The sequence below is a fragment of the Cupressus sempervirens genome, chromosome 1 (genome assembly GCF_028749045.1).
Source record: "Cupressus sempervirens isolate cs-2001-9-10 chromosome 1, ASM2874904v1, whole genome shotgun sequence".
In the NCBI taxonomy this organism is placed as follows: Eukaryota; Viridiplantae; Streptophyta; class Pinopsida; order Cupressales; family Cupressaceae; genus Cupressus; species Cupressus sempervirens.
Window position 1 is genome coordinate 75,348,689 of NC_143118.1, and position 8,676 is coordinate 75,357,364.

Consider the following 8,676-nt stretch of genomic DNA (forward strand, 5'->3'; position numbering starts at 1 on the left):
TGCTTATAGGCCACCACCTAGAGTCTATGCTCTCTGCTTGAAAGAGCAATTTGTTTTGTTTTAGTTAATGTTAACTCTCAAGAATGTGAATGTAGAGTTTAAGTCAGCATAAGAAATTTATGGGTTATATCAAACTTTACCACCATGGCAGCAGAACTTATTGTGTGAATTATATGTTCATAACTTTGTTATTCCTATAGAGACTAAGTGGAATCCTTTTCTTTACATAGGAGATGTATATTTAAAAGCTCTCATGTCATGGATGTCCAATGAAGTGAATAATGATAGGCAGTTGAATGACTATAGAGATGAGGAGAGAGCAAAACTTTTACCTTTGAGAGAAAAAAGCAGTAAGCTAGAGGAGATGCTCCAGGATTGGTTTACATTGACCTATGAAAATAAGAATCCAATAGTAAGGGAGAAGATATTTGCTGCTAGAACTAAGGTTTATGATGAAGATGAAAATTTTCCCTACTTTGCATTTCAAAGAGCCATGACCAGTGTAAGGAGTAGGTGGGCGAGACTACCTGAATCTCTTAAGAAATCAAAACCACACAACTCTATTAACTTGGAAGCCATGCTACACAGAGTTCCAAAATATTTAGAATTGGGAAAGTAGCCAAGACCGGAGTTGTGGTGTCCTTTAACAATGCAGCCTCTAATGTTCTTATGACCCTTGTATGATATCAATGTTGATAGACTTGATAAGTTGCAAGAAGATCACCAGAGAGAAGTGTGGGAGAGAACCAGAGTATTTTACTACACTTTTAAGAGCAATAGAAAGGGCAGGATAGAAATTGGAGAGTTCAGGTCTCTAACAAGGAAGTGCAATGCTTGAGAACAAGCATTAGTTTGGTAGGGGGCAGATGATGAGACTAAAATTTGCCTTTATTTTGTGGTGTTTAATATATTTTGTTGATACTTTGTTTGTCTTTGTTAAAATACTTACTGAACCTTTGATGAACCTATGGGGTAGAAACTATGTCATCTTTTACTCATATTATATCTAGTATGCAGTATTTCATATAGTTATCAAAATGTGTGTTCTTATGTTTGAATTTACTTTGATAAATATTTATTTGCAAACATGATTTGTGTCATAACTAACCTATTAATAAGGACTAAAAGATGATTGGAGGGATTTCAAAGTTAGGCATCAATAGCATTCAAGGAGAAGCAAGCACTAAGGAGCAATCACAGTGGAGAAAGTTGTAATGGTTCCAAAAAACACGGCAGCAAGTAAGGAGGAGCCATGAAGATTCATTGCCTTCTCTACATTTACTCTATGGCAAGCAGATGTTAAGACTTTATTATTCCTACCTTGAGCTATTATTTCTTCTTCTTGCCTTCAGTTGTTCTTCCTCTTTTCTCTCCTACAGATTTAAAGCTACGACATTTACTTTTTTGTTATGGAATAAAGTGTTGATCTCTTATATATGTAGGATTCAACCCAGTGTGTTAAGTTTTTTTAGCTAGTAAGAAGAAAAGTTCTGAGAGTAGACTGTTAACTTTTACAGTTGTGTTTTATAGTTCTATGTTATGTAATGAATATCTAAATGGAATGAAATAGTTTTTTTTGGCTTCTATCATGTATTAATAGTTAAGAGAAGCCAATCAAGGGGGCCCACTTGGGAGGTGGATTAGATTAGGATAGAATAGATTTATTTTTAAGCATTAGTAGTATCTTAAGTAGAAGTAGTAAGTTCCTTCCTGTAGCATTGCACTCTATGAATGTTCCTGTAGCATATGTGAGAAAAATTTTAGTGGATAAGCCAAGTTGGAATATCTATTATCTTTTCCATTGTATTTCCAGTATTCATAGAGTTAATTGTTTTACCTTCCTGCAGCAGTAGTGTAAGTTCTTTTCCTTGCATTTTTACTTTCCTGCAGCATAAGCTTAGTGACTCATTAAGAGAGCTAGTGCACATATTGTGCCGACCATTTCAAGTATACATCCTTGGATTGATAAGATTAAATGCACCTCATGGTGGGGAAAATAGTGCTTAGTTTGAATATATTATTCCTAAGCAAGGCCTAGTGCATGACTATGATACACCTATTGTGAGGCAGTTCACAAACCCATTGTTGTTATCCATTCAAGCATAGTACAAGTGTTCCAATAACACCTTAGAACATCATGGAAACCTTGTTTGGACTAGGGAGTGCTATGGTACCCTATTATACCTATAAAACCTTTGAAGGGATATTGTTCCTAGAAGAGTAAGGGAGTGATGCTACAAGTTTGGACTAGTTAACCTAGTGAGGACATTGGACAATGTCAAGGGATGTTCTAAGTAGAAAGAGATCCTATAGACCACATAGGTGTATAGAAAACACCAAGATCCACATATAATATACAAGGTTGCACGAGGACAGGAGTACTTGGGGTACTTAGGGTATGGGTACAGGTACAGCTATTTTTTATAATAGGGGATGAGGGTACTTGAGTATGTCAAACTTTGTTAATAATTATACTTTTATATTTATAGAAAACCTGAATTTATGAGTCATGACAATGACTTTTCAAATCAAGAACAGTGATAAAGTTTGCAAATGTAATGTATTGTGTTCAGTTTTAGATTTTTTATATGTTTGTAATAATAATTTATGATAAATGTTTAGATGCATAACATAGAAGGCAGGCTTTAAACATGAATAAGAAGATCATAAATCATATGACAATGACATATGGAAAATGATAAATCTCTGGCTTTAACACTGATAAAGTTTATTGTTGATCAATATTGTATCAAAAATTCAAACTGATTAGGTATTGAATTAAGCTTAATAAACAAATAAAAGAGAAGAAAAACTTTAAACATGAACAAGATCATAAATCATATGACGATGACATATTGGAAATGATAAACTTATGCTTAAACAGTGATAAAGTTTAATGTTAATCAATATTCCATCAAAGTTTTGAACTGATTAGGTATTGAATTAAGCTTGATAAACAATGAGCTGATACACAAACAAAAAATAGAAGAAAAAAATCTTAAATCTCAATCAAGATCCTTAGCTATGATGCTCTCCATCGAGTACCCAGTACTTGGGATACGTGTACCTGATACTTGGGTACATGGGTACAAGTACCAAGGGTGTGGGTACAAGTACCCATGCAACCTCATAATATATTATGATAACCAATAATTAATGTCATACATGAACGAACATATAATATATTATGATAACTAATAATGTCATACATGAACAAACATATAATATATTATGTTAACCAATAATGTCATATATGAAGGAACATATAATATATTATGATAACCAATATTTTCATACATGAACAAACATATAATATAAAATGATAACCAATAATTTCATACATTAACAAACACGTAATATATTATGATAACCAATAATGTCGTACATGAATAAACATATCATATATTAACCAATAATATCATAAGTCTAATAATGTCATGCATCAAATAAATGTCATACATCAAATATAAAATTTCATATATACATCAAATGTCTATCAAATATGTCCACTGACATAAAATCCAACATATATGTCCGTAGATGCCTATACATGTATGTCTATCAACTATCTTCTCCTAGGAAGGAAACAAATCTCTAGAGGTCTTCGATCATTGTGTGGAGGGAGATGATGCTGATGATGAGGTTTTCCTCACATGCTCACTCATCCTCTTGTTAAGGCTCTTCTCTAACTCAAGCTGATACAAACAAAGTAGATATGAAACAATAATTATTATACATTGAAATCAAATATTTCTACACACAAAATTAATTATTTTCTTACCACCATTAAATAGTCGCTCTACAAGTCCACCTCGAAGGCTCGTGGATGATCGGGCATAACAAGACCCTACAAAAATTCAATCAATATAATCACTTATAAATAACATTATAAATTGTATTTTAAGTTTTTCCTTGGGGACATCTCCAATAATTTTTATATATTAGAATCTTAGGGTAGAGGTGGGGGGTTATCATTTGAGAGGCTGGGGGCACGTCGTGACCCTAATGTAGTTAGGGCAGGGTAAAAGCACAAACCTGTGTCACCTTTTATAAAGAAAAGTGATACCAGAATGTGACAGTTCAACATTAATGACAAAAAAAATGGTATTTGCGTTTAAAATATGAAGATGATGTAAACTGATGAAATGTGTAGAATTGTATAAATTTTATGCCTATAATTTTTATTATTTTTTTGACTAAGAATTTATTCACTTTATTTTATTTTGAAGTCCCTTTTTTAACTGTAAAAAATATAGGATGTAGTTCCCGTCAAACAAGTATGTGCAAATCATCTTTTTTTGTTATGATTTGAAAATATTTTATAGATGACATGTATAGCTAGTGCACAAAAAAAGAAATAATTATTTTTGATGTATATTTTCTTTGTTATAAGAACTGAAGTTCGACCTTGTCAGAATCCAATAGTTTTTTCCTCCCGTCAAAACTTCCCTATCAAATCTATACCTTCTTGAAAAAAAATTACATATTCATGAAGAGGATTCTCTCCTCTAGTGATAAATATAATTTTTTTTTTTTTTTGATATGATTTACTATTTTTTTCATTTTTTGAGAGAGCATCTTCTGAAATGTTAAAATATCGACTTATAATATTTTTAGATTATAACATATTATAACTAATCAAAACACTCAAAAATTTATATAATGATGATATTGAATCTGAAATCTATAAAAGGGTATTTTTAATTTTTTTTTTAAATTGAGTTTTGATAGAGAAATGAGATTTGACCAAAACAGTTTTTTGTATCACAAATGGTGACACAGATCTATGCTTTTACCCGGCACCTGTGGTCAAGCCACAGGGTGAGCATGTGACTATTCCTTCAATTATGAAGGAACATGTAGAGGCCAACACTCTAGGGACTATTAATGCTTTGACGCAGACCCTCATTCATTGCATGAGTTCATTAGTTGAGGAGGAGCCTTCTACGCATCGCGATAACATGTGCACATTATGCGAATCCTTATGCACATTTGGTAGTCATGCTAGAGATAGTGCAGATGATGGGCTTGTCACTGATTAGTTCCTAAATGTGACATTTGGCATTGACACACAGGTAAATTACAATTATAATAAACTAATTTGATTACATTTCATATGTATAGTGAATAACTAATTAATTAGCATGTATTGACATTGTTCAAAATTTAGGGTTAGAGTGTTGGTGGCCCTAGTAGCAATCTCTCGGCCCCATTTTTCATCCTGTCGATGAGCCCAGAGGTATGTATCAATTTAATCATTTAAATTAATACAACTCAATACAATAGTATTTGCAACCAAAAAATAATGGTTTATGGAACAATTACTTCAAAATTCTATCAAAAAAAATTCTTTCAAAAAGGAAGGTGAATCAAAATCAATCTCCATATAACTCTGTTTCTTTCTATCATCTTTTGAAAAAATCAAAATCAAAAGGTACATACAAGAATAGCAAAATTAATTAATAATTGGTTTGAAGTTGTGTTGTTTTTCATTATATTCTCCATTCAATTCTACTAAAATATATTTATATAAATCAGTTTAATTTTAAAATTTTATTTATTATAATCATTGAAATACTAATATATTTAAGATTATATAATTTAATTTAAATATCATTTTGTGACACCTGATATTTCAAAACTCTATCAGAGAAATTTCTTTCAAAAAAGAAAGGCAAACCAAAATCAATCTCCATATAAATCTATTTCTATCTTCTTCTGGAAAAACAAATTGTTACCCAGACATTTTACAAAGTGTTTTAATTTAATTAATTAATCAGAGAGAGAGAGAGATTAGTCATAAAGAAAAATTAAACTTTCTCTCTCCCCGTACTTTTCTCTCTCCATGTACTAAAACTTTTAGAGAGAAGTACGAGTTTTGGTTTTGAGTTTGGATTTTCACTCTGTCTCTTCCAATTTTTCTCTCTCCATGTACTTTTCTCTCTCCATGTACTTCTCTCTCTCCACGTACTCAAACCTTTTAGAGAGAAGTATATGATTTGAGTTTGGGTTTGAGTTTTCCTACTCAAATTTTTTCTCTCCACGTACTTGCCATACTCTCTCTCCCCGTACTCCAACTTTTAAACCTAATTCTAACTCGAATCTCCCAACCCAAACTTCAACTTGAAGGTAACTGCTGGCTGGAAATACAACACAATCTGTTGTTTCAAAGGTGCTGAACTATTTTGGTATGCTGCTTCAGAAATACATTTTGATTAGCTGTCCAACCTATATCAGGAGCTGTGGCTTTGAAAAGTACAGACCAAGCATGCGAATTGTTTGAAGGCCATGTCATATAATTGGCAGGGTCACTTTTATTCATGCACTATGCATCTGTGGCAAGGTATTATTTCCTTGTGCAAAGTACCGCCAATTCCTCACTATAAGAGCTGAGCTCAATAGATTAAGGAAGGAGATTACCAAAGTTACTGAGCAAATGGAAATGTAGTTTCCTTCATTCTTTTATCAACCATTTTGCCAAGCCTGGCTGATTGCTCTATCTACGATGTCTGCAACTTTTATCTCCATCTACACATTAACCTAAGCTTTTCCCTCTATCAATGAAGCTGTGGAAAGTAAGATAATGCATTCCAAAGAAATGGTAAACAAAGAACATTCTCAAGCCATGGAATAGGCAATATAAGGAACCGACATTATTCCATTACAATGTTCTTTTGGGTGGCCGGTGAATACTGCACTTTCCTTCATCCTTGTTCCTTCCAGGATTGATTTTAAGGCTTCAGAGTGAGGTGCACATAAAATTAGACAGTGAAGTGAAGATAAGGAACATCATTTTGATCAGGCAGCAGACTCAGGGGCATCCAAGACATTCTCCCAACAAGCTGGTACTGTTCGCAAGAATGGTTACTTAGTTATCAAGGGAAGGCCCGGCAAGGTGGTCGAAGTTTCAACTTCTAAAATAGGTTAATTAGTTATCAAGGGAAGGCCCGCTCAAGAAAATCCCATCATCCCCAAACACGGCTGCATCAACTCTTTCAAGAGGCTCAGGAAGACCATCAACAATCGTCCACAACTTCTGTGTAGACTCAAATTCTTCCACAACATCCCTCCGAAAGCAATACAAACGCCCGAATGCAGCAATCTTTAACAAACCAGACGTTGGGCAAAGTGGACCAAACTCCTCTTTCTAGATCGAACCGTTGAAGCTCCCGATCATACGTTCTCATGACAAACATCATGTTTTCCATAAAAACAGAGTAACAAAACCAGTCCTTTTGAAGCATGTTGGGAAGAAGCTTCCACTCATCTCTCTCCACCTTGTAAACTGCAGCCTGGCTTGTGATTTCACCGTTTACTCCTCCTCCTGCAACGTAAATCAGTCCTTCATGAGAAGATGCACAGCACCCGAAGTCTTCCTCCTGCAACATATCTGCGCCTCTCCGCCATTTACAAGACACAAAATCAAAGATCAAAATGGCCTTGTAATTGCTCGTATAAATAGCTCTTTTCCGTTTCAAACCTGCTATGTAGCGCTCATATGACCCTAATAAAACCAGTTTCTGTTTAACACACATACATTTGGAGAATGAGTAGGATTCAAATTCCACAGGGACGGGAGGGAGTGTTTTTCATGATTTGTTAATGGGGTCGTATATAGTTACCACAGGACGCGGTACATTTTGAAGCAAACATATAAACTCCTCACACTCACCATGCCTCTTTCTGTCCTCATAAAACTTGGGATTTTCTACTAGGGACTTCCAATTTTTACAAACTTTCTTCACAATCTTGTGAGATTTGTAAGACATTTTCATTAATATCTTTCTCGCTAAATCCTCTGGAATTATCTCAAAATACTCCATTACCAACCGATTCTGCTGTTAAACTCTGGTCAAAATAAATTCTAAAATATTGAATTATAATATGCGTGACTTTAAATATAGAAATGCTTCTAAATATAGACACTTAATTGGAAATGATTTCTTGAACAATTAGTTTTTACAAAATAGTTGTAAATATAGATTTCTTCTTTAAAAATTAGATAATAATAAATGTTGTTATTATTATTATGAAATAGTGTGGTTGTTTCAATTTAGACAAGTTATAATTTAGAATTTTGATTTTATTAAATGAATTTTGAAATATAACATGTAAATAATTTTTGTTCTAAATATTTAAGTAAAATCTTTTTATTTAAGTAAAAAAGTTAAATATAGTAAAAAATTATTTTAACATTGATTTATTTTATTAATTATTTCAAATTATATATATATATATATAATAATAATAAAATATTAAATTCATAAATAAGAAATTTTGCCATTCTAAAATAATTGAAAGAATATAAAAGTATAAAATTAAATAATAGTAAAATAATTTATCTTAAATAAATATAATTAACAATATAATTAAATAATGAATAGACTTAAAAATTATTTTAATTATTTTCTTGTATCACTTATATGAATTCATTCACTTTTATTTATTTAAGTAATTTAGTTGAATGTTTGAATTTAAAATTACTTATTTTTAAATTGATTTAATAAGATATTCTAATAAATCTATTTTATCATAATGATGAATATATTTAGATTATTAGTTTAGACATATCAATCAATATGAACAAGTGAATAAGAACAATGAAGGGTAAGCAAACAAAAGACTCTATGGAAACCACTTTCAATTGTATATTTTAATAATTTTATAATAATAATT

At 32.0% G+C, this 8,676-nt stretch overlaps 1 pseudogene; it reads right to left on the reverse strand.

Annotated features, from left to right (window-relative positions):
• Positions 1-6,928: 6,928 nt before the first annotated feature.
• Positions 6,929-7,823, reverse strand: LOC149576260 (F-box/kelch-repeat protein At2g44130-like; annotated as a pseudogene).
• Between the last annotated feature and the right edge of the window lie 853 nt (positions 7,824-8,676).